The sequence below is a fragment of the Aquila chrysaetos genome, chromosome 3 (assembly GCF_900496995.4).
Source record: "Aquila chrysaetos chrysaetos chromosome 3, bAquChr1.4, whole genome shotgun sequence".
In the NCBI taxonomy this organism is placed as follows: domain Eukaryota; kingdom Metazoa; phylum Chordata; class Aves; order Accipitriformes; family Accipitridae; genus Aquila; species Aquila chrysaetos.
The window spans coordinates 67,810,797-67,835,094 of record NC_044006.1 but is presented as its reverse complement, the minus strand read 5'-3'; the positions used below and the strand labels follow the sequence as shown (position 1 = coordinate 67,835,094).

Sequence of the window (24,298 nt, the reverse complement as noted above, 5' to 3'; positions counted from 1 at the left end):
ACTTCTAGTAATGAAAGTAGGATGGGGATTTAAGTCAACTATTTTTACATTTCTGCTATTCTCTGATTCCTAGGAACAGTAAGGCCCATCCAAAACTAAAACCACATTTGTTCTCATACTTATCAGAAATCTATATTTATAAATGCATACTATATATATAGAGACACAATACACATATGCATTTATGCTATATACTTATATTTAAATACTTCCAGATGTTTATATATTTTAATAGATAAATATAGAAAGTACTTTACAAAAATATCAGAAGTTAACTTGCTGCTTAAGTCCGGCTGTCAGGTTGTGTCTGCAACTGTCTGTTCTCTTCTGCCATCATGCGGATATGACTGAAGTGCAGAAATAGAGCAGCTGTTAGAAGAGGATGCCCCTGAGCCTCCCGGGTGCCTTGGGCAAACTGGTGTAGCTGCCTTTTCACTTCAAAAATGTCTGGCAAGATGCATGAAATCCATAACAATTCTCCATACCTTCAGCTCTTTTACCATCTAAAAGTTCAATGTATGTCGATAAAAACAAACAAACAAACAAATAAAAAACCAAAACCCAGTCACCTTCCTGCAGAGGTGTTTTATTGGAATACAGATTGTTTGCGAGGATTGTGACATTCTGGGTGTTTATTCTAAGGAAGCCCAGGAGCTGAACCCCTCCAGGCTGGTTTCTGCTTGTTCTCAGGGACCATCCGCGTCTCTGGTGCCGCTCCTTTTTCACAGACCACCAGAGACTAAGGGGCTGTTATATGGATATGTTCTAAATATGCTTCTTTCAGTTTAGTGTATTTAATCCTATCTCCCTGTGATTGTGCTACTGACAAAATATATCAAATGTAAGAAAGATGTATACAACACAGCTACTTCAAATAGAGACTCTTTGACTTTACAACTTGTTAAACAAAGAATTATCCATCTAGTTCCTGACTCAGAGATGTTCTGCAGGTTTTTACTCCTCTATTAAAGGCCTAAAAGGGATAATAAAAATTTATTAATATTTTATTTATTACAAAATTATTTAAAAGTCACCATCTCTCCAGAATTCCTGTATAAAGGCATTCAAATTGCTATAGTTTTCCCCATAATTAGCAGGAAACAAACCCGATACATCTTTTGGATAATGCTGAGGGAGTGTTAATGTAGTATATGGTAGCTTTTAAATACTGCATTTGAAGAGACAGTGTGTGGGGATTTCACCCTCGCATAAACACTAGTACTCCGGGTAAGTGCATATTTTGTCTTTCTACTGAAAATAACAAAAGAAGGAAAAGTAAACTTATGTCTTTTCGTTAAACAAGGGATAAAATAATGCCTTAGAAATAAGCTACAGAAGTGTGGGGTTTTTTCCCGAGTGTATCCTAAGTTTGTAAATAGTTAATATTTTCTTTAACACCAGTTAATCTATAAATATCTTTTTGACCTCTGGATAACAGCAGGCTTAATACATCTGTATGTCAAACACTGCAAGTTTTACTTTGATTCACCCACTTTAAGATAAGCCATCATGTGTGCCAGACAGCTGTTTTTTCTCATAGCTTCCCACATAACTAAAACTTCTGCGTAGTTACAAAGCAAAAAATGACACCAGAATCACAGAGATATGTGCATTACTCAGAACTAAATGGCTTCTGCTTACTTGCTTCAGCCAAGTATAAACCATGAAAAAGTATACTAACTTAGCTTCTAAAAGCAAATGTCTTGTCAGAGTGTTTCACTCTAGTAGTAAACACTCCATCTTCAGATTTTTCCTCCTTTGCCGAGAATCTGAAGTAAATAGTAAAAATAGTGAAACCTTTATTCAGGGTAGTAAATACAATTTAAAGTAATACCTCTCTCCATTATAGAGACTGCTTTCCATGATCTAGATTGTTCAATATAATAAATGCATATTTTAATGCTAAATAATTTGCTGCAAAATTCTCATAGTATATAGCAGAGCTCTCTGTATCCATTCTTACGTATCTGCAAGCACTTTGTAAACATTAACTCGTTAACTTTGTAAACATGGTAGCATTTTAACTGCCCTTAAAATTACACAGGTAAATATCACTGTCTTATATCTATTAAGGACAAGACGACTCTTGGATGTCTACGCACTTCCAATTTGGGCATCGCAGTGCCTAAAACTCGGTGGCTGGAGTCAGAGGATAATTTAAGAGAGCCAAAGGCTGCTCTGTACAGTAAATGGGAAGAGTCAAGTCCTTCCAAATGTCAATGTTCAATGACTGAAAAAAATTAGGTCCCTCTAAGGGGTGTCCGACAAAAAACTGCTTACAGCTAGAAAATAGGAAATGCTTGAAAGAAATCAGAAGGAAAACAGCATAGAGAATGCAAAGATTGTGTTAACGGGGGGAGTGTAGCTAGGAAATAATTTGGCCTCTGCATGGTTTAGATAGGTGCAACAGAAGTAGGAATTGTTTTGGACAAAGCAAGAATGGTTGGTTAGAATGTGATACATTAATTTGGGTGATCAGGAAGTTTCAGGAAGACTTTTGTTAGAGCATACCATTTTGAAAAGCTATTATCAAAGCCCTAAAAGCTTTATAAACTCAAGACCTAAATGGCATTAGAAATACCACAAAATGCAATCAGAAACCAAAAGCAAAACTATGTGTACCGTGCAATATATACAAATACGTACATGAAATGGTTTGAATTAAAAATAGGTTTTATTTTTTTTAGAGCTTTCACCAAACTGGTATATATTACATCCATTCATCATCTTGTTCTGCCAAATAGGTGGAATGCTTAAGAGGGATGGTAACCGCTGCCAAGGTTTGCTTAGCAAAAAATGCTTTGCCTGTTTTAGCAATAAATAATGCTCACTCTACCACATGTTTTCTAAGCAAGGTTGTGACTTCCTTTCATCTTGGTTTGGTGAAAGAAAAACCAAGAAATACTAATAAGGGTTAATTAAGCCACTTATAATCTCAGCAGACTCTAAAGCTCAATAGGAAGCCAGAAGCAGCCTCGCTGGAGAGAGAACACTTGGGCCTTACTCACTGCCAGCATCTTAGCTCATGCATTTTACATGCAATCAGCATTATATAAAAAATACGGTGACTAAGAAACGCAAAAATAACTATTGCAAGAAGGAACGTAAGGCCAAACCTTCCCTCAGAAGGAGGCTAGAGTCAGTTCATTCATTTTTCTCCTTTTACTTCACATTTCTTGTGTTTGAGCTTACACCATGGCTCAATTTTAAGGGGAAAGTTGTCCTGTGATACCTTTTTGACAGCCTGGTGATTGGGCAGGCTCCTGCAATCCCCACCGCACGGAGAACGGCTGGCGTTCCAGCTTGCTTTGTGGGTCTGTGGCACCACGAACCCGCAAGGTCATTACGAAAAGGCAGACAGAGGAATCTCCTCTGCACCTCTTGCGGAGAGAAATCAGCAGCAGCTTTCATGTGTCGCACTGGATTCAGGCACCTTGCTGTGTATTACGATGTGATGAGTAAGACTGGGAGACCTGGTCTTTGATGGAAAAATGTAGGCACCTCCCAGCCGGAATCAGCAGGGTTTTAGTGGTGGGTGAGGCACCTATTTACTAAAAGAGGGCTATTTCTGCAATTACTGACATATCTGACGGCAGTCCAAAATGCGAGCACCCAGGACATCTGAGGATCTCTGAAACGTAGGTTACTAGAGACTTTTGTGGATTTCAGACAAGAACTACTGTGGGCAGCCTCTTTTGTTCCCACCTTAAGTGATTTGTCATTGTCCGTAGGAGTTAATGTTGTGTTTGGCTGGCTCCTGAATTTCATTATCCTCCTTTGCTTACCAGGCTCGATACCCTCTTCATTTTTCTTACTAAAGTTTAGTTTTCCATGTCAACAGATTGCAGGGAAGCTGCTCTGCTGATCTCCTCATTCCAGGACTGAACAAATAAGTGAACCTTGCTAATGTTACATCATTATCATTATTATTATTATTATTATTATTATTATTATTTCTCAAGTTCCCAGAGCTATGGGAACTTCTGACAGCTCATGCAGAGCACAAGGCTGTTAGTAGTTATCTTTCAATAAAATACGCTAATGAGAAAATTTCTCATCAGATCTCAACAAGTGTGTTTTGTTCCTTATAATGTAATGTTGACATATTTGTGGGCTGCTGTTCTGGGCCTGGATGTCAAAGCATATTAGACTTGTACATTGTATTCATGAATTTGGTTGGTAAAAATAAATTAACACTTACCTTCTGCGGTTCCAGTTCTTGATTAGGTACTTTCAAGTCCACTGATGGCATATTTACAAGCAAATGTCTAGAAAAATATTGGCATAGATCAGCTGAGGTCATCTGCCTTATCTGAAATCACCAGGTATCTCAAAATCCAGTGAAATTCAGAAATGTATTTGAACACAGACCAAGTTCATCTACAGATTCCTATCCTAACTCTAATTTATTAAATACTTGGAAAAGCAATGACTTTAGTCATCTTACTAACTATACAGATTTAAAAAGGATTTAATCAGAGTTTAAACTGGCAACGATGAATGTTTCAGCCCTCAGTCATAAACTTCATGTCAGAGTTTTCCTGTCTTTTCACCCTGGGCACTAACCCCGAACAGACTGGGCATGCAGTGGTTATCTTAAGTGTGTTTATAAGGTACATACAACCCTTCACAAATACGAAGACGACATAGCATGTCATCAGACATGTACATGGTAACCAAAGTCGGGATCTACTCTAGCTGACAGTAATGAACTCTGACGGTGAAGCAGTAGTTATTTCTGTCCTAAATGACAAACTGCCATGTCTTATTATCTAGAAGCTTTAAGGCCTGACACACTCTATTTCATCTAATGAAAACAGTTTAAAACAAAAAGACAAGTCAACATATGCCAGTAGGAATGGATATGGAGCTGTATTTCCCCAGGTAGCCAAGAACTAAATTCCAGTGATTTTTCTAACCATGGTGGTGTTTGTTGGTTCATTTTATTTCAAGGTGTGCTTAAACTTCAAACAAGTCCTTGAATTAGCATCTCAGCATCACCTCAATTGGCCACTTTTCCCAGGAGAAGATAGAAAAAGGCTGAAGTTATCACAAGTAATTACCCCTAGCTGAGCAGACATTTTGCCAAAAGAGTGATAACCACCATTTATAGTCAAAAAGAAGAGACAGTGAAAGCTAACACCTTGTTGCTTCTTTCTCTGTTAGGAATGGTTGGTTGTAAAGTAGTTCAGACTAGCAACGTCCCTGTAGATGAACCTCATGGTACAAGACATTTACCTTTTCCAAAGGGTAATTCCATTTAGTATTTAGCTCTGAATCAGCCTTTTGCCTCTTGTCTAATATTTTGCATTTTCAGTGCTGTAAGGCAATGACTGCATCTTTGCTTTGGTTTTATGCAGTGCTTGAGCCATGATTACGATTCCTACAGCAGTTATCAGTACCACCATTGCATACCCAGATATTCAAAGTCCCCTTTCCAGGGCCTTCTCTGTCACACTAGTATTTCCAAAATTCAGCACACAGGCAAGGGTTTCACCCAGAAACTTAATTTCAACACAGTGTTATCATAAACCATGGGAGTACAGCATGTCCTAGAAAGACTCTGCCCTGGTTCATATTTAAAGACACACACTTTTAATGGAATTTAATCTTTCCAGACATTTTGAAAGTCATCAAAATGAAAAATACTTCTTTTGGATTCCTGGAAGTAATTCATTCATTTATACTTAAAGGATAGATATTGTAGTAACTGTAACTGTCAAAAAAGACGACGTTAGAAAGGCTTAGGAAATACAGGCTGCATTCCTGACAGGCGGCTGAGGAGCTGCAGGGAATTAACAATGCTGGGGACATTACATTCTTTTATACTATACTAGCAGGGACCAAGGACCCTGAAGTGTGGTTTAATGGCAGGATTAAAACTTTACAAAGTTTCATAATTCCCGTTTCAAAATTGCCTATGTATTTGAACAAGAGGAGAATATGACTCAGTTCCACAGAGGTGAGCTAAGTATTGCCACACTTGCCAAAACCAAGAAAGTTTCTTTGCATTCAGACTGCAAATGAGTGAAGTATCAGGCGCTAGTAGGGCAGTCTTCAGACAGGTGACCAAAATTAAATGCATACATGTGAGAAGGTATTAAATGCTGTTGGTGGGTTTGAGCTGCAGGCAGAAATAAAAAACATTCGGTTCAGCTCTTTGTGATATAGTCCACCTTTTATAAGACACCCACAATGAAGCTGCAAAAAAAGAAATTATGCAGAAGCAAAGAAAAAAATGCTGTCATACACTGTAGTAAAAGATTAGTCATACTATTCACACTAAACATCCGTCTCAGTAATAATTCAATTGATTTCATCAAATCTTTTAGTAGTATGCATATAACCCAGCTGAGAACCTAAATGCAGCAATGCATCATGGCAAATCACCCCAAATATAGTAACCACCTTGAATACAAGAAAAGATTCCTCTAGACCTTTTCTTCTGGGTCTATCTGTATCAGAAAAGAGCAAAACAGGAGTCCACAAAAGTGTAGGTCCTGCAATGTAGGTCCTCGATGAACAAGATGGGCCAGGAATACTGGATGGCCAAAACACAAGTGCTTCGGTCAGGATATGTCTTCAAACTGGTTTGGGGTTTTTTTTCCTTTATCTATAATGGAAGGGGTAAATTCTGTCTATCCAGGCAGCAGTTTTCAGAAACTCCTGAAATGTTTTTGAAAAGGAGTCTACTACTTCAGCTTCGCCTTTCACAAGCTCTACACAAAACCATACTTAACCATAAGGTTTCCTTACTGGGACACTAAAGCATCTTTCCCTCTTCCTATGTCTTATGTGCTCTTTGATTCCTTTAAAAAGATATTGAATCTTCAGGTTCTCATTTTTAAGAAAAAAGTGGGGTTTTTTATCTTCTAGATACCAGTGTTTTTGTTTCTGTATATAGTATTTCTGTTTCTATCTATAGATATTCTGGCTTAGAACAAATTTGGCAGCAATACTGTGGAGACAGTGTTAAGGTATTAGCATGCTGAAGTATGATATACATCCTTCACACATGTCGCAACATCTGAATTTGTAGCTCTGAGACTGCTTGTTTGAGTTCATCTCCAGTGCTGGAGGCACACAATAATACAGCAGTTCTGAATCTGAAAATAGCTTTACTAGATTTTTTACTGAATTTTACATTTAAAGTAACTAGGATTCTCTATTGGATAACTCTCATATTCCTGTTTGCTAGCTGAGTATTAACTGAATAATTCAGCACCCTAAAATTGCAATACATGTGCACTAATAATAATAATAATAATAATAATAAAATAAACACAGTTGTTAACTGCACTGTTTAGCTGAAAGATGAGCCCAAGTCACAACATTTATAGTCAGATCTCAATTTCCCTGTTTTTCAGGTGATGCAGATGTACTGCTGGCTTTTAACTTACATCCCATTTAAATAGCCTTTTCATTTGTGTGTATATTGCTTATTTATCTTTAACAAGACAAAATAAACATCTAGGATACAAATGACTTTTTTGTAGGTATTCATTAAAGAAGAATAAAGAATAAATTTTTATGAGGTACAGAGAGGCTGAGTTGAGGGGCAGGTGTTTTGAATGTGGACAGAATGATTCACTTGCTGCCAGGATGTTTAAAGCTCACCATTCCCACCCTGGAGAAGCCAGACAGTACTGTCCTCTTCCCCTTGTAAACTCTGGTTCCTGATGTGATGGGAAACAGTGAATGTTCTGCTTACAAATTTAGCCTCTTCATCCCAAGAGGTCCTACTAGATCCCAGGCTCTGGGACAAATCCAGGCTCTTTTTTCATGCCCCATGTATTTCAGAACAGTAATTCAAGACATATGCGTTTACCCGCTGAAAGCCCAAAAGAAAGCTGTTTCCTTCTTGTGCCACATAAGCAGCCCTTTCAGTCTTCATCAACACAAGTCACAGGGCTCACTCAGAACCAGGAGGGAATAAATGAAGGATCAGGACATGTATGTTATAATTTTCTGTATACTGGTCTCACCTGTTTGTTTATAAGGCTTCTGTCTTCCCAGATTATGTGTAAATATAGGTATAATAATTGATAAAAAATATATAATAGGTTGTCTAGAGTCTAACAGACTAAAGTAGTATGAGAGTCCAAATCAAAGTTCCTCCAGTCTCTCTGAACTGCCTGACAGTGAGTAATGAACTGAGAAACACTCTTCAGTGACATTACTAGTGGATGCATGTATACATATAGAGGTAATGAATACCATACTTTTGCTTTTAGACCCCTTTTCTTTCTTATTTCTTACTTCAGAAGTGTAAAAAAATTTTTTAAAAAATCCCAAGTTTCCCACTTGTATTCTTCATCAATAGATAAAAGCATGGAAGGGGAACATAGGATACAGCAGAGCAGTTGTCAGAGAAGCCTGCAATAAGCAGCAGACACCAGAGTTTGCAGAGACAGTGAAAGGCAAAGTATTTTGAGACAGCAGATATATGAGATTTTTAGTAAAGTAAATGATGCACAGCAGGAAGCAAAGCAGGAGAGGACACACTGCAGGAGCATGCCTTATTCTGCCAGCAAGGTAGTTTGAAAAAGACAGCAATTATCTTCTGAAGAAGCAATATGGATGGGAAGAGTCCAAGATTATTAGAACCACTTTTTTCTCATGAAATTTTATGATAATGAGGGCAGTCAGGGCAGGAATGCCACAAAAATAGCTGTTGCTATGTACTCTATAAAATTGTGCTTTTTGCACTGGCCCAAGCCAGGAATTAAAGAATCATGAAGAAACCAAAGATAAAAAAAATAGCAAAACTTCTTCCAACAAAACCAAAACCTGAAGATATGAGCTACTGAGCTTATACTACCAAAGCTGTGTTTTAACCTACATCAGCTCTTTGTCACGCAGGACATTGTTTGTATTCTGACTTCTGAAACAGTTGGAATAAATCACCCAAGGAGCACCTGCTTGAAACACATAAAATCTTCTTATGAGTTGACCTGATATATTATCACAAGAAATTATTTTGGCTCCTGAAAAAAGTGGCAGTCATGATCACTTGAGTTCACAAACTCTCAGCTCCTTCCAAGGTGCAGGCTTATTATCCTCCGAATATTAAAATTCCAGAAAAAGAACATTTCTAAGATATTTTAGTAGAATATTTATGAAATGGTTTACTGGCAAAGCTGCTGTTGTTCGTTTTATGTAAAGGAAGTTTATAGGTGAAAACTTGTCTAGTTTCTGTATACATAGTAAATGAAAGATTAGCTAGGTGTTTCTTTTAGAGGTGGATTGTGTGAATTCTTAACATTTTTTTGTATTCATTTAGAAAAATAACTCTGATACAAGAGTGCCATTAACTTCACAGGTCTCCAGAATGGCTTTATATACACTGAAGGAAAAAAAAAAAAAAAAAAAAAAAACCAAACCCAAACATTTATGTTATTCATAACCATTGCAAAAAGGTTATGAATTTTACATTTTCAAACATTCACTAATTCCATCAGTATTCATACATCCCTATGGTGGAGAGTCTCTACCAAGCAACCTCAGGTTTACACAGAAGCAAATGACAGCAAAACATTTTACAGAATGCAGAGGATTTGTCATGCCAGGCATCAAGACAAAACAAGGACTGTTTCTCAAAACTACAAGTTTATTCTCCCATGTGTTGAACATTGATGGAAATCCTTACAACAGTTACTATCTGTTCTTGCCACTTTTCCTTTCTAAAAATATCTGATACTTCTTGCCTGCGCATACACAACCAAAACCCTTATGAATTTATTCTGAATGTACAAAGCACGAAATTTGGAGTTTGGCATAATGTCAGTGTAAGGAGGACACACACATACCATTGCAAAGGCCTTAACAATTCAGCCGAGAGCTTACAAGGTTTTCATATACTCATGCATGAGGAATGCAACTCCCCATGAATTCAATCGTGGGTCAGATTTGTCTTTTGAGATTAAAGCTCCTATTAATATGTTGGGAGCATATGAATTCAAAGAGGGTGTCTGACTATGATGAATGTCACTGCTACATGCTGAGAACTCCTGCTGCACATTTCACTAACATGAATCTTGCAGACATTTTTCTTGCTATAAATCCTCCCCTAGTTTATGAAAATCTGCCACATAGCTGGTCACATTTTAAAAGTTTCCTGAACTTTGAAAGATTTTACTGGTTTGAAAAAGATTCTTTGGATAACATTATGGCCCCGCTGATGTGAACAAGAGTTTTGTCATTGATTTTAGCAAGGCCAGAATTTCAAGCCTAATAGCTGAAGGGGATATCTGTAAAAAGAGAAAGTATTTAACCAGCTACTGGTCAGAGCTTGCACTGATCTAAGCTCTGCTCACGTTCACGTGGCGACAGCTTAAATCTACAGTCTCCAGAAAATTCAGGTATCTACTTGCAAGCACTTGGTTCACACAAAGTTACTTTCTACTTTCACCAGTGAAACTATATCAAATTGTAACTCACTGCACTTTGTGAATTTTCTGTGAATATGTAGTAAGTAACAAAAACAAAAAAAGTTTGAGCCTTAGATTTTACTTCTTGTGAACTAACTGACACTAAGTATTACTCTATTTTCCCAAATGCAGTTACGGAGTTTCTTCAGCAGAGGAAGACACAGTTTCCAGCAAGGAAAACACAATGTTTTGAGAGCTGTGTGAAAACTTGAGGTCTATCCTTACCCTTTGGTTCTCGAAATGTACACCCCCGCTTGCCCTTTTCAGCATCTCTGACTCCTGGAAAAATTACAAGTAAGTAAATGTGATGGTTTGCTCTGTGAAGACCTCACCAGTGAGACAGTGGCTGTGTCCTGACAGTTAACAATGAAAATGCCTTACCAGATTTATACATGAAATTCAGTGGCAATATACATCATGGGTACTCGCAGCACAGTCCTCATGGCTCTTCTGGGGCTTTCACCAAGTGCTCTCCATTGCCAAAATTTGTGTTGCAAAGAGCTGCTGAATTAAAAGTCAACTCATTTTATGAAACAAACCAGCAAATGCCCCCTTCATACAAGCAGCCTGACACTCAGGACCCCTAGATACAGAGCATGTTGTGTTCTTAGAGTTGATTTGGCTTCAAGGTTATTATAATGTTTCTTTACATGTAATGTGGATACCTGTAGGCATTAAACTCAGGAAATAACTTGCCTGTATCATATAAATGCTTGCCTAAAGTTTAGGACTAGTTGGATATTTTGCCTCAAGGCTCTAAAAATTCTAAAAAAATAGAGCACTCAGAAGCAGTGTAGGTGTTTCATATTCCCAACTACTGTTTGTTACTTTCCCAAACTCCCCCCCAAAACAAACCCCCTCCACCATACCATCTTTCAAAAAGAGTGTGGAAATTATGTTAATGTCAGCTACACACCTCATAACATCACTACGAGGGAACTGGATTGCACGTTTTGAAGAAAAATAAGACTCAGCATATATCTTTCATCCTGTTTTTTATCCTTTTACTCCATGGAAAGTATTCTCACCTTGGTTGCGAATTTAGATAAAGTTGCAGTCTGTGAGAGGAAAATTATGTGGGTGTGGTTTGGGGGTGGTGGTGGTGTTATTGTGTCTTTCTGTGTGGGTTACTTTTAATCCTTCTTGGACACCTGATATATAACCCTATATAACGTGATATATATCCTTGTATAAGGATAACCCTAGTTTTCTACATTTTTACACTTGAGTCAAAGGTCTGACTGTGACACATGGCCACAATGAAGCTCCTTGGAAAATCTGGTGGTATAACTCCTGCTTCTGTTGAAGAGCTCCTAGGTTACAAGAAGACTATAAATGCTTTCTCCTTACTACCCCAGTTCCAGCAAGAGGGAAAAAAGAGAATTATGAAATAAATGTTGACTCCCTCCAACCAGCTGATAGCCCCACTTGGTGCTTCTATGCTTAAGATTTGTTATGTTATTTAAGTGCCATTAATGCTTTTACATGATTCTTCATTTGAAAAGGGCTGTATGAAAAATTCAACTCAGCTAATCAGCATAACTAAGTGATAGCAATTCCCACAGAAAACAGGGACACACAGGAAAAAAGGGTGAACAGAAAGGACCTGATTTACTTTTGTGATTAACTACTAACCTGTGATACACTGGAAACATTCAGAACAAGCAGAGACAACATTGACAGGACAAGGAAAAACTAAATGCAATCAGATGATATTCCACTGCTCACAATGAAAACATTGCACACTCTTTACAGCTCATGTTAGGATTTCAAACCTCAGAGAAAGAGAGGAGTGATTCAAATGCCAAGCTCTTTTAAAATCACAATACACACCTGAACTTAAAAAGATGCAGATTTTGATTCAGATTCAGTTCTCACTAAAAGGTGTGGGCTTTGAGCCCATCATTTACAGGCATTTCTAGCATTTTCTTACCTGAAGCTTAACAAAATGAAATAGATTCACAAAACCTTTGTGAAGCATAGGACATTTCATTTGATCACTATAGAGAGCTAACAGAGGGTGCCCACAACCATACAGATATCTCCAAGAGGTGGTGGGCATCCATGTCTTTCAGAAATCAGGCTTCCACCTTGCCACTGTCTTCCAAAACCTTAAAGGAAGTTAAAGAGAAGCTGGAGGTACTCTCTTCTCTAGGATGCACAGTAGCAGGACAGGAGACAATAGGTACAAGTTGTTCCAGGGGAAATTTCATGTGGATTTCAGGAAAAAAAATTATTCATCCTGAGAAGAATTAAACACTGGAATAGGCAGCCCAGAGAAGTGGTGGAATCTCCTTAGCTGGAAATATTCCTTGGCTAGACAGTGCCCTGGAAAACCTAATCTAAGGCCTGGCTTTTGGCTGGACATTGAATGAGGTGATCTCCAGAGGTCCCTTCCAGCCTGGAATTTTCTGTAATTCTGTCCTGTAACTCACCACTTCTGTTATTTTCTAAAATGTGTTGGTAGTGCTTAAGAAACATTAAGTTGTGTGAAGTGCATGTTCACCTAATATATGAAAACATGTGAGAAATAAGATCATTAAGTTATGTCCATGGGATTCAGACAACAGATATTGCTTGCAAGTCAAACAAAGGTATTCCGATGGGGTCAGAGTCTAGAAACACTAGTCACTAGCGCTATGTCTATCCCTGTTAAACTGAGGATGCCTGGGCACATACACCAAGAGGCACGGAGTGCCCTGCATCTGTGCTAGCAAACTGTCATTGTCTCCAAAATAAATGCCTGCAAGCAAATGCTTATTTGGTCTCGTCCCTGGCCAGTGCTCACTGCCAGCGGCTCCTGCACAGGGTGAGTGTGAAGAAAGTCCTACCTGGGACAGGCAAAGCTGCTGCTAGATAACGTTCAAACCGTTAATCAGACAGATAACAGTGGTCCAGGGACCAGAAATGTCCCGGGGCAAACTGGGATTTAAAGCCTAAAAATACCATGGGAATAGGAGGAAATAGGCCTTTATTCCACTGCGCATGACCCAGCAACAAAATATTGCACATACAAGGCACAGTTAGCACAAAATATTAACTCTTTCCACTACAAAAGCACAAGCTCACTTTAAAAACAAAATAAAAAATACTTAGCTTGTGGAACAGATATGGTGAAAGTATCTTATAAATCTGTAGAAGATAAAATTCTAGATTATTAATGGTTTGATTAGTCAAGGGAAAGGTGTGAAATTAAATAAACAGAATGTCCTTGCTTTCTGAAAGGAGATAAGTTGCTTGCATGAGTACATTCAGTGTTATGGTAGATCTATGCTACCAGTTTGACTCACCACCCTTTTTTGCCTGGGCCCTGGCTCATTGACAACACCACTATATAACTTATTTCCTAGTTCATCAGCAGGCTTGTATTGGGTTTTGGTAGCAGGGCGCTACAGTGGTGGCTTCTATGAGAAGCTGCTAGAAACTTCCCCTGTGTCTGACAGAGCCAATACCAGCCGGCTCCAAGATGCCAAGGCTGAGCCCATCAGTGATAGTGGTAGTGCCTCTGGGATAACAGATGTAAGAAGGGGAAAAAAAAAACCCAAAGCTGTGCAATTGCAGCCAGAGAGAGGAGTGAGAACATGTGAGAGAACCAACCCTGCAGACCCCCAGGTCAGTGCAGAAGGAGGGCGAGGAGGTGCTCCAGGCGCCGGAGCAGAGATTCCCCTGCAGCCCGTGGGGAAGACCATGGTGAGGCAGGCTGTCCCCCTGCAGCACAGGGAGGTCCACGGTGGAGCAGATCTCCACCTGCAGCCCGGGGAGAGAGGACCCCACGCCAGAGCAGGTGGGTGCCCGAAGGAGGCTGTGACCCTGTGGAATGCCTGCGCTGGAGCAGGCTCCTGGCAGGACCTGTGGATCTGTGGAGAGAGGAGCCCACGGAGCAGGTTTTCTGGCAGGACTTGGGACCCCATGGGGGACCCACGCTGGAGCAGTGTGCTCCTGAAGGACTGCATGCCATGGAAGGGACCCATGCTGGAGCAGTTCATGAAGAACTGCAGCCCATGGGAAGGACCCACGTTGGAGAAGTTTGTGGAGGACCATCTCCCATGGGAGGGACCTCACGGTGGAGCAGGGGAAGAGTGACGAGTCCTGCCCCTGGGGAGGAAGGAGCGGCAGAGACAAGGTGTGATGAACTGACCACAACCCTCATTCCTCGTCCCCCTGTGCTGCTGGCGGGGAGGAGGCAGAGAATTCAGGAGTGAAGTTAAGCCTGGGAAGAAGGGAGGGGTGGGGGGAAGGTGCTTTAAGTTTTGGGTTTTATTTCTCATTACCCTACTCTGATTGGATTGGTAATAAATTAAACTAATTTCCCCAAGTCGAGTCTGTTTTGCCTGTGATGGTAATTGGTGAATGATCTCTCCTGTCCTTATCTCGACCCATTAGCCTTTTGTTCTATTTTCTCTCCCCTGTCCATTTGAGGAGGGAAGTGATAGAGCAGCTTTGGCGGGCACCTGGTGTCCAGCCAGGGTCAACCCACCACAAGGCTCCACTCAGGCATCTGGATATTGAGCTTTCCCTGAGAGGAAACCTGTGTATTGGTGACAAAACAGTCTGGTCTGTGGTCCAGAGAGAGCATATTCACACGTGGCCACCATATGCCTCTGACACTGCCACAAAGGTCCTACTGCTCCTGATGTACACTTGCTCCAGTGAGCTGCATAGCAGTTCTACGGACATTTTGAGCCAGAGAAATGCACTGTCATTGTTACAAACAGGGACAGAGAGAGTTATCCTCCAAGGCTGGGTCACTCATGGTGCCTGTGAGGAAATCCCCTCCATCCCCCAGATGAGGAAGCTGTGCCCTGGAACACAGGAGCCTGGCACCTGCCAGAGGATGGCACAGCAGATTAGCAATGTCAAAAGTGGCTGTGACACCAAGACATTTAAATGCCACCCAAAATTCAAGAGATTAAAAAGTGGCCTTTATGAAGGCCAGGGATGCCAAACAAGGATGTGGTGTGCACAGTTGTACCTTGTGCCATACTACTCTACGGCCTCCAAAGCAGACGTTACGGCAAGGCTGGCATTTCAGAGTCAGTGGGCTCAGGTGCCTTCAACATCCCAGACCTTCAAAACTTTCAGAAGATCTAGCGGAGGGTCCATTTTTCAGGGTTTCAGCATTGCCCCCCAGAAACATGGCAGGAGAGCTCAGATGGACCGCTCCCCTCTTCCTCCCAGTATTCCCCAGCTCAGGCGATTGCCTCGCTCTGCCTACATTAGGCTGAGGACTCATAGGGAAGAAAGAGTAAGTATTCAGGCTGAGCTTAAAGGACAGTATGAGACAGACAGACAAACGATCCCCCAAAAGGTATGGTATCCTGAGGTGGGAAGAAGTTTCCAGAATCAGCCCGACCCATTCGCCGCATCCCCCACCACAGCAACACACAGACAAAGGAGAGGAGTCTCTTCACGTACCAGAGTCCCATGTGCTGTTTAGTGGCAGCTGTGCAGACTCTGCCACAGCTTTGGCCTCTGTCAGCTGCAAGCCCAGCAGATGTATGCAGTGAACACCGCTCTGCGTGAGCCTCCCAAACCAAAGCCATGTCTCAGACTATCAGGGGAGCATGTGTAGATGCTTCCCTACTATCCTCCCTTCACAGAACAAATGGCCCAGCACTGTCTGCAAGCTGGCAGCAGAGGGGATGGGGAAAGAAATCTTTCTCCTATTTTCATAGAAACAAGTCACAGTTGGCAGGATGGCAGTTTATTGGGTTTATATGGGACATCGTGTAGTCTCTTTCAGGTGTTTCAACTTCTTGCCTCAACTAGGATTCCCCTGTTCATGCCACAGCACAGGAGATGGAGGTGTAATCTCCCCAAGGCAGACGGTCAGGGGTGGGGAGATGAGGAGGAGAGCCCAAATCCATTAGAGCAGTCCTGACAACACACACGGTGCTGGAAATGCTGCAGTGTAGATGAGCAATAGCATGTGATGACACTTACCATTGCTTTTAGAAGTCTCTAACAGGGTGTCTGAGGTAGCAGGAGGTTCTCAAACAAGCCACTACACAGCAGAGACTGCAGATACACACCAGTAAAGCCCTGTGTAGTGTGGGGACTTTCACGCAGCACTTTTCACTTGCCCCTGCCTGCTCCATCTGCCTCTTTCACGACTCATCAGCAGGCTCAAGCATTGTGTGTCGTGGCCATCCCTACCATCATATGAAGACGCTTCTCTGTAGCTAAGAGACTGTTACCTGCAGAGTGCCTCCTAAAGGTCTGGGCTCAAGAAATGAGGGGTGATGTGCCAGGCTGGTTCCCTATTACGAAGTTGTGAACTTTGAATTTCATAAAGGCTCCATGTACGCTCATTATGCTACCCCTTTAATCTTATGGGATGATGAGCAAGACTCTGTAGCCATGCAGGGTGTGTTGCGAGGATGGTGCAGATCTCTGCACACCTGCCCTGCCCCAGCACTACTGCCACGTAAGGAGAGCGGGCTGCAGGGACGTCCTGGAGACAGCAGTCTGTGACCAGCCACAACACTCAACTGCCAGTGTAACCCCCTCAGGTAGATCGTAATGAGACTGTTTGTCAGGGTCTGAAGGATATGTAGGTGCATTTGGCAGTATTTTGTGGCAATGAAAGCACTCAGTGAACAAACGCAATGTGTGTTCTTACAGTGCCATCTTGTGACACGCAAAGGTAAAATTTGTGCACTCAGACTTGACAAATATAGATTTATTATAACTATTTTTAAATGGGACTTATAAGCAATTTCCAACAACATGCTACTGAAAACTAATGCATGCAATCAGTCTGCTAATTAGTTACAGGTCATTCATTACTTTTAGTTTATTCATCTGAAATTTGGAAAATCCATGCATCACTGTAATTTTGAACATCTTTTCAAACAAATTCAATGGCAATACCAAAGTAACAGAGACTTCACAAGCGTCTGTATCCCTTTTTGGACAAGGGTCAAGTCTGGGAACAATGGATAAATTTTGAAAAAGCCATACCAATTCAAAAAGCTATTTAACATTTTTGTTTGTTTTGTCTTTTGAGGGGGAAAGCTGGCAGAGTTTGAAGGTTTTGAATGCCCTTCATTTGCTGAGAAGGATCTTTCAGAGCGCAGTGTTTCTCAGAAAGGACCAGGCCACTACATTCAACCAATCTCTTGGAAGGTTATTTGGACCTTTCTGGCAGCCAGTGCTTTACTTCCAGCTCTCAGATGCTAGTCTCATGTTCTGTGTTGTTCTGATGGCAGATTGCTGATTTAATAGATGGAAATATGAAAAATTCCTCCTTCCAGAAGCTGGGGGCATGAGTCTCAGACTGACTGCTTTGAAAACTAACACTAAAACCTTAAACTGGCAGTGGCTGGAAGCCAAAAGAGGGACTATAACCTGGGGCTACCGCTCTTACTGTGACCTAAGTCACGGCAAGGGCTCTGTATCGACTTCTCAATCGGATTCAAACACCAGTAGCCTGTTTCAAGTTTTTCATCGAAACACCAGCAATGCTGGGATTTGAGACACTTTAGATTAAAAATTAGAGTCAGTAGAATAGTAATGACAGAAGACAGTTTATGAGATTACTGAAGTAAAAGAGATGTTTTCATGGCAGCAGATGCTGACTTCCAAACTATTTTGTCATATAGGACTCTATGCCTCTATTCTGACTTAGACAAATTACCTGCAAAGGTAAATTGATACACTCAAGAAACCAGATCCTTTCATCAGTAATCAATGCACCTGGAGTTCTCTAAGCTACCAGAGATCTCCAGCTGGTAGCTGTTCTACAGCTGCTGCCGCTTCCTCTGAAGAACTTTTTGTCCATTGCCAAAGAGACCTAGAGGTGATATGCAGTGAGAAAGACAGCGATGTGAAAGTGTACTGCCTCTGCCACACACTCGAGTGGAGGGAGTGCGGATTGCTAAACAGAATTGGGGAGGGAAGCAGTGGGGAGCTGTGATGCTCCAAGACCCTTGTGATAGGTGCTGATGTAAAGCCTGCACCGATGAGGGCTGACTGTCTATCACTTGTTCGCAGTCCCATTTGGAAGGCCAGTCTGGGTAACTTAATGCAGAGACCTTGCTCCCTTTCTATTTTCCAAATAGAAAATTGTTTCCTCTGTATTTTAATGATTTAAGACATCTTTATTTTCAGACCTAAAACTGCAGAAAATATAAATTTAAAGAAGAAACAAAAGAGACTGCTACTTACCTCTGCATCTACATATCTCTAGTAATATAAATTTCAATATCCATGATAAACTTTTTCATGTTACTGATGTTTACTTGCATGAGTAATAATAAGTCTGTTTTTCTTTGCAGTTTTCTTCTGTGCTTGAGTTTGATATACAGTTCAAAAATTAAAGAGCAAGCCCACATCTATGCTTTAAAATTTCCAGCACATTTTATTGATATAATTAACTTGTAAAGTCATGTCTATTTTTACTGACAACATCCACCTTTCCCTGATGTGTGACTAAGTTGCGTGACTCTTCATAAAATTAATATCTGCTATAGCAGGGTTTAGGATTTGTCTCTTCCCCCTCCTCTGGACATTTAGAAAGTGTATTGGTCTCCTGATGTCATTCGACTGCAAAATAAGGAATATATTGTCACATACGAAGTCCTAAACTTTCAATAGAGAATACCTCTAAATAAGAAAATTGTATTCAGCCTTAATGTATGGCATTCATCTCACCTAACTTCAGACACCAACAGTGTAGACATTTACAGCTAAACAAGTCACTCCAGTGTCTTTTTAGAGGGAGTTAAAATGTGTTTGGGGATGATGTTCTTCTGATTTACTTTAGCTATCTACCTGGAGAACAAGATGAATTTATACCTAGTTCATATTGACAAAAGTAACTGCTTCTCCACTGATTAGATTAACTAGCTCAAATGTAAACCTATCTTTGGTTAGATTAATGCCATCCCCACTGGCAATAACAACACATTAATAAGTATCAATTTAAAGAACAGTTCTCAAACTTCTTTTTAGTTAATGTTGTATTATTGTAACATCATTCCACTTTCTCAGGGTTTGTTGCAAGGCTTATATTATCTAAATTGGTTTAAGTCTGATACACAGCACAGCCACCCTCCCAAAGCTTTCCCTAAAGCTTAATTCTGTAATCTACAAAGGCTAACAACAGTCACTGCACAATCTATAACATTTGCCTGTATCTCAGCTAACTTAGAAACAGAAAGTTTGCATGGTGTGACACTGGCTTCAGTAGAGAGGTGAAAAATCTACCAAAGATTTCTGGTTCTTAATGGAGAACTCTGTCTCCTATAGGTGGGAGGGGAAGGGGTAAGGGAATCTTTTCCTCATTCTTTGGGAGAAAAGATGTTCAAGCAGATAAATGGTTGAAAAAATAGTCCAATGTCCTCTTGATCTACTAGTAGATCTTGTTACATAGAATTTGGCAGGGTTTTCAACCATGTTCACTGGTTCACAGAGAAGTATTTAGAAACTCGTACAGAAATATTCTGCTATAATAACCAGAACATCAGAGTCCAGCTGTGCAGTATAGTAGATTTATAGGAATAAAAGGTTTAGACTTCACTGAATGATTTTTTAAAAAGCTTGAAAAATTTCAACCCTGGAAACAGTTTTGTTTTGGTTTGGGTTTTTTTTGGAAACTTACTTTACTTAAAAAAAAAACAAACCAAACTTCACCTGCCATTGTAATTAAGCTAAAACTGTTGCAATATTTTGATCCTCATGAAAAAAATTATCAAAATTGCCGTCACAATTTGTACAGCACAATGGTAATTGTATTGTCCTTACAGTATTAGACATCAAATGCTGAAATTCAGTTTATTAACAACACCTGCCTTTACTGATTTTCTCTATGGCACCTTTTGACCAATGGTCCGAAAGTTAAGCAAACTTAATGAATTTAGTTTCACTTCTCACTTACAACATTAAATCAAAATACTCACCAGATTCTAGAAAGTGAGGAACTGAAGTAGGGTGTCTCATCTTTACAAGAAAAAAAATGAGTTCTCATACTGAGTTACTAAGTCAAGTTAAATAAAGCAAGGTAACACTGAAGTCCAGACAGTTTGTAACCTTGACATGAGTTGGCAGGTCAAAATAAGTTCATAGGTGCAGTTTTTAATTGATCTATTAGTCGATATGAAAACTAAAAATAGAGTTTAGCTTTCAGTAGAATTTAATTGCATCTGAGTTGATTCAATTAGGTAAAGCTGAAATCAATTTTTTTCCCCGAAAAAAATGCAGCCAGAGTTGTTAAAAGAAATGACATTTGTGATGTGCTTAGTATCTACAATTCAAGTTGAAGTCACTTGATACAATAGTGCTCACCAACCTGAAAAAGATTAGCTGAAAACCTAAGACACAATTAGGAAGATTCTGCCCAATTTCCTGAAATTCAGCTTTTGCCTTAACCTGTGTGAAGCTGGCATGGTACTGCACCTGCTCAAAGTTTTCAGCTGAGTGCTATTAAAAAAAAAAAAAAACAAACACTAACCCAACTGCTGATTATGAGAAAAACATGGTCTCCTCTAATCTTTGAGCAGCCTATTTTCCTTTCAGTGCACATGCCATTATCTCAGTAGTGTTAATGGGATTTGGAACCATTTGTCCAGAGACCATGCCTGTCTCTGGGACCTCTCTGAGAGATATTGAACATTTGCAATTCTCATTGAGCTTAACAAGAACAAGTTTTGTGTCTTAAACACAGCACTTTTTTTTTTTAGGTTACATATAGTAGTGTGTTGTGGCAGAAAATCTGGACTGTGAAAAAGAAAGTGAAACTTTTTAAAAGAGATCTGAGCTAGATCTTACAAGCCTTTATGCATACATGGTCTGTACATATGCAAGTAGTCACACTGACGTAGAGATCGCACTATCAGGCAGTGTTAGAGAAGAAAAAGAACAAAATTAAATTACAGTAAGGAAGAAATAATCACAGTCCTCTGAAAAATAATCAGTAACATGTTTTATGCATTTTTTTAAATTTTTATTTCTTCACATTTTTGTTCGATTCATCTTTCTTTGAGTGTCATCCAGTAAGGTCTCCCTCCCACTCCCTCCGTCTGGAATATGAATCTAATTCTTTACGTACTTTCTCTTCAACTTACTTTTCAACTCTGTCCCCAAAGCTCCTGAAATTTCGGTGATTAATTGAACAGAATCTGGAATACTTCCAAGCCTACCTCGTCCTTATTGGTTTGACAATGTTCCTGTGCTCTGGTCATTAGTACAGCATGACCCTGCAGAACTAACTCAGCCATGAAGCAAGTTAATCAGTAAATGAATAGAGTTCTTGAACAGAGAAGTTTTAGCCTGAGTTCACCAAAGCAATTATGTGTTAATTAATTCTCTGCCAGGCACAAAGTAAGACAAATATAGGAGGTATGATCTTCAGAGAAATAATTTTCTGGGGAGAAGGTCAAATCCTAAACTGATGTAAATTGTCAGACCTTACTTTACTTACATTAAGCTGTTATGATTTATACCTTCTGAGGATCCGGCCCTATTATAAGAGGATTCACTATTTTAATTTTATTCTTAATCCTAATAACCAATAGCAAATCCATGCCAGCTGAGCCTTTCTTCAAAGAAATAATGAGTTTCCTCTGAAAAATTGCTTCATGGGACTTAAATTATAAATAAAAAATCTGGTATATCTCCATTTTCTAGATATACATAGATGTGTATCATATTAGACAACATGAAAGATATATCTAGATCCTGACTTTTTTTAATGTTGAGTTGCTTACAAATTTATAAATGTAACTTACTAAAAGGAGACAGCATTAAAATCCCCAGGAACATACAGACTAGGACTTGAAAGCGAGCTTTGGATTGTATATTTTCTTATATTTGAAAAATTGACTCCTGTGAGCACAACTCAAGTAGACCATAGTTCAGAGTGCTGCACAAGCAAAATGGTTTGTGAATCTCAAATGAAAAATACGTCAAGAATCTGTTCTTGTTCCCATTTCAATCAATAAGTGTGGTGGGTTGACCCTGGCTGGACGCCAGGTGCCCGCCAAAGCCACTCTATCACTCCCCTCCTCAAATGGACAGGAGAGAGAAATATAATGAAAAGCTCGTGGGTTGAGATAAGGACAGGGAGAGATCATTCACGAATTACTGTCACGGGCAAACCAGACTCAACTTGGGGAAAATTAATTTATTACCAATCCAATCAGAGTAGGGTAATGAGAAATAAAACCCAAACCTTTAAACACCTTCCCCCCACCCCTCCCTTCTTCCCAGGCTTAACTTCACTCCTGAATTCTCTGCCTCCTCCCCGCCAGCAGCACAGGGGGACGGGGAATGGGGGTTGTGGTCAGTTCATCACACCTTGTCTCTGCCGCTTCATCCTCTTCAGTGGCAGGACTCATCACTCTTCCCCTGCTCCAGCGTGGGGTCCCTCCCACGGGACACAGTCCTCCATGAACTTCTCCAGCATGGGTCCTTCCCACAGGCTGCAGTTCTTCACAAACTGCTCCAGCGTGGGTCCCCTGCAGGGTCACAAGTCCTGCCAGAAAACCTGTTCCGTGGGCTCCTCTCTCCATGGGTCAACAGGTCCTGCCAGGAGCCTGCTCCAGCGTGGGCTTCCCATGCGGTCACAGCCTCCTTCGGGCACCCACCTGCTCCGGCGTGGGGTCCTGCCCGGGCTGCAGGTGGAGATCTGCTCCCCCGTGGACCTCCCTGTGCTGCAGGGGGACAGCCTGCCTCACCATGGTCTTCCCCACGGGCTGCAGGGGAATCTCTGCTCCGGCGCCTGGAGCACCTCCTCGCCCTCCTTCTGCACTGACCTGGGGGTCTGCAGGGTCGGTTCTCTTACATGTTCTCACTCACCTCTCTCCTGACTGCTGCTGGAGCTGCACAGGGTTTTTTTCCCCCTTTCTTAAATCTGTTATCCCAGAGGCTCTACCACCATCACTGATGGGCTCGGCCTTGGCCGGCGGTGGGTCCGTCTTGGGGCCGGCTGGCCTTGGCTCTGTTGGACAGAAGGGAAGCTTCCAGCGGCTTCTCACAGAAGCCACTCCTGTAGCCCCCCTGCTGTCAAAACCTTGCCACACCTACTCAATACAGTAAGATATTTATCATTTATTTAAATGGGAACCAAAGCAGGTTTTAAACCAAGCGACCTCTTCATTATTTCAGAACCCAAGTTTTAAAAAATGGAGACTGACTGCGGTTTCCTAGTTTTTGGATGTCCCTTTTGTAACCCTTTGAAGGGATTTAACATTCATAGGATTCCCAAATTTAGCCAGTAAAATCTGAAGGCACCATTATCTCAAGTCACTTTGGAAAGAAGGGGCCATCTAATCTACCAGCAGAACACCGACTACATATCTCGTTAATCCTATGGCTAAGAGTCTAAATAAAAATTGATCATTATCAGATCTGTTTTGAAATGAAAGCATTTTGTACGCTGACCACACCAAAGGTGCTGCTCAGTTTGGTTGTCTAGGCATTGTACTTTCTCAAGAAGGAAGATGTCAAGTCTTTGTGCTCTATTTCCATCAACACTGTTTCATTGCTCTTCAGTTGTGCTTTCAGTTCTATAAACATACATACGTGAGAGTGAGAAGAGAAAAGCATTTAATACTGGACTTAGCTGAATTGCACAGGTGTAGCTGAAAGCGTACTTCTTCATGCCAAAACTTCATATCGGGTGTGCCTAAGGGTTCATGATTAATACAAGCTTCTCAGAAGTGCAACACTGAAATATCTTCACTGGAAAATTCATTATAATTCCTCTAAAATAAGCCAAGTCAGACATTATATCTCATCCATAATTACCCCATAAAATCTCTTACTATCTTTCAGTATTTTTTGCATTCCAGATAGTCAAACACAAACAAAATAGTAGTGATAGATGTGTCTTCTCAGAAGCTGTTATTACCTCCAAGCTCACCAAA

At 40.5% G+C, this 24,298-nt stretch overlaps 1 long non-coding RNA gene across 1 annotated transcript; it reads right to left on the bottom strand.

Moving 5' to 3' along the window:
* Positions 1-223: 223 nt before the first annotated feature.
* On the bottom strand, positions 224-20,380 carry LOC115339583. Its single transcript, XR_003922772.1, has 4 exons — positions 20,333-20,380; positions 10,812-10,934; positions 4,202-4,268; positions 224-503 (listed from the first exon to the last, which is right to left on the bottom strand). It is a non-coding gene; the product is annotated as an uncharacterized LOC115339583 (long non-coding RNA).
* Positions 20,381-24,298: the final 3,918 nt, after the last annotated feature.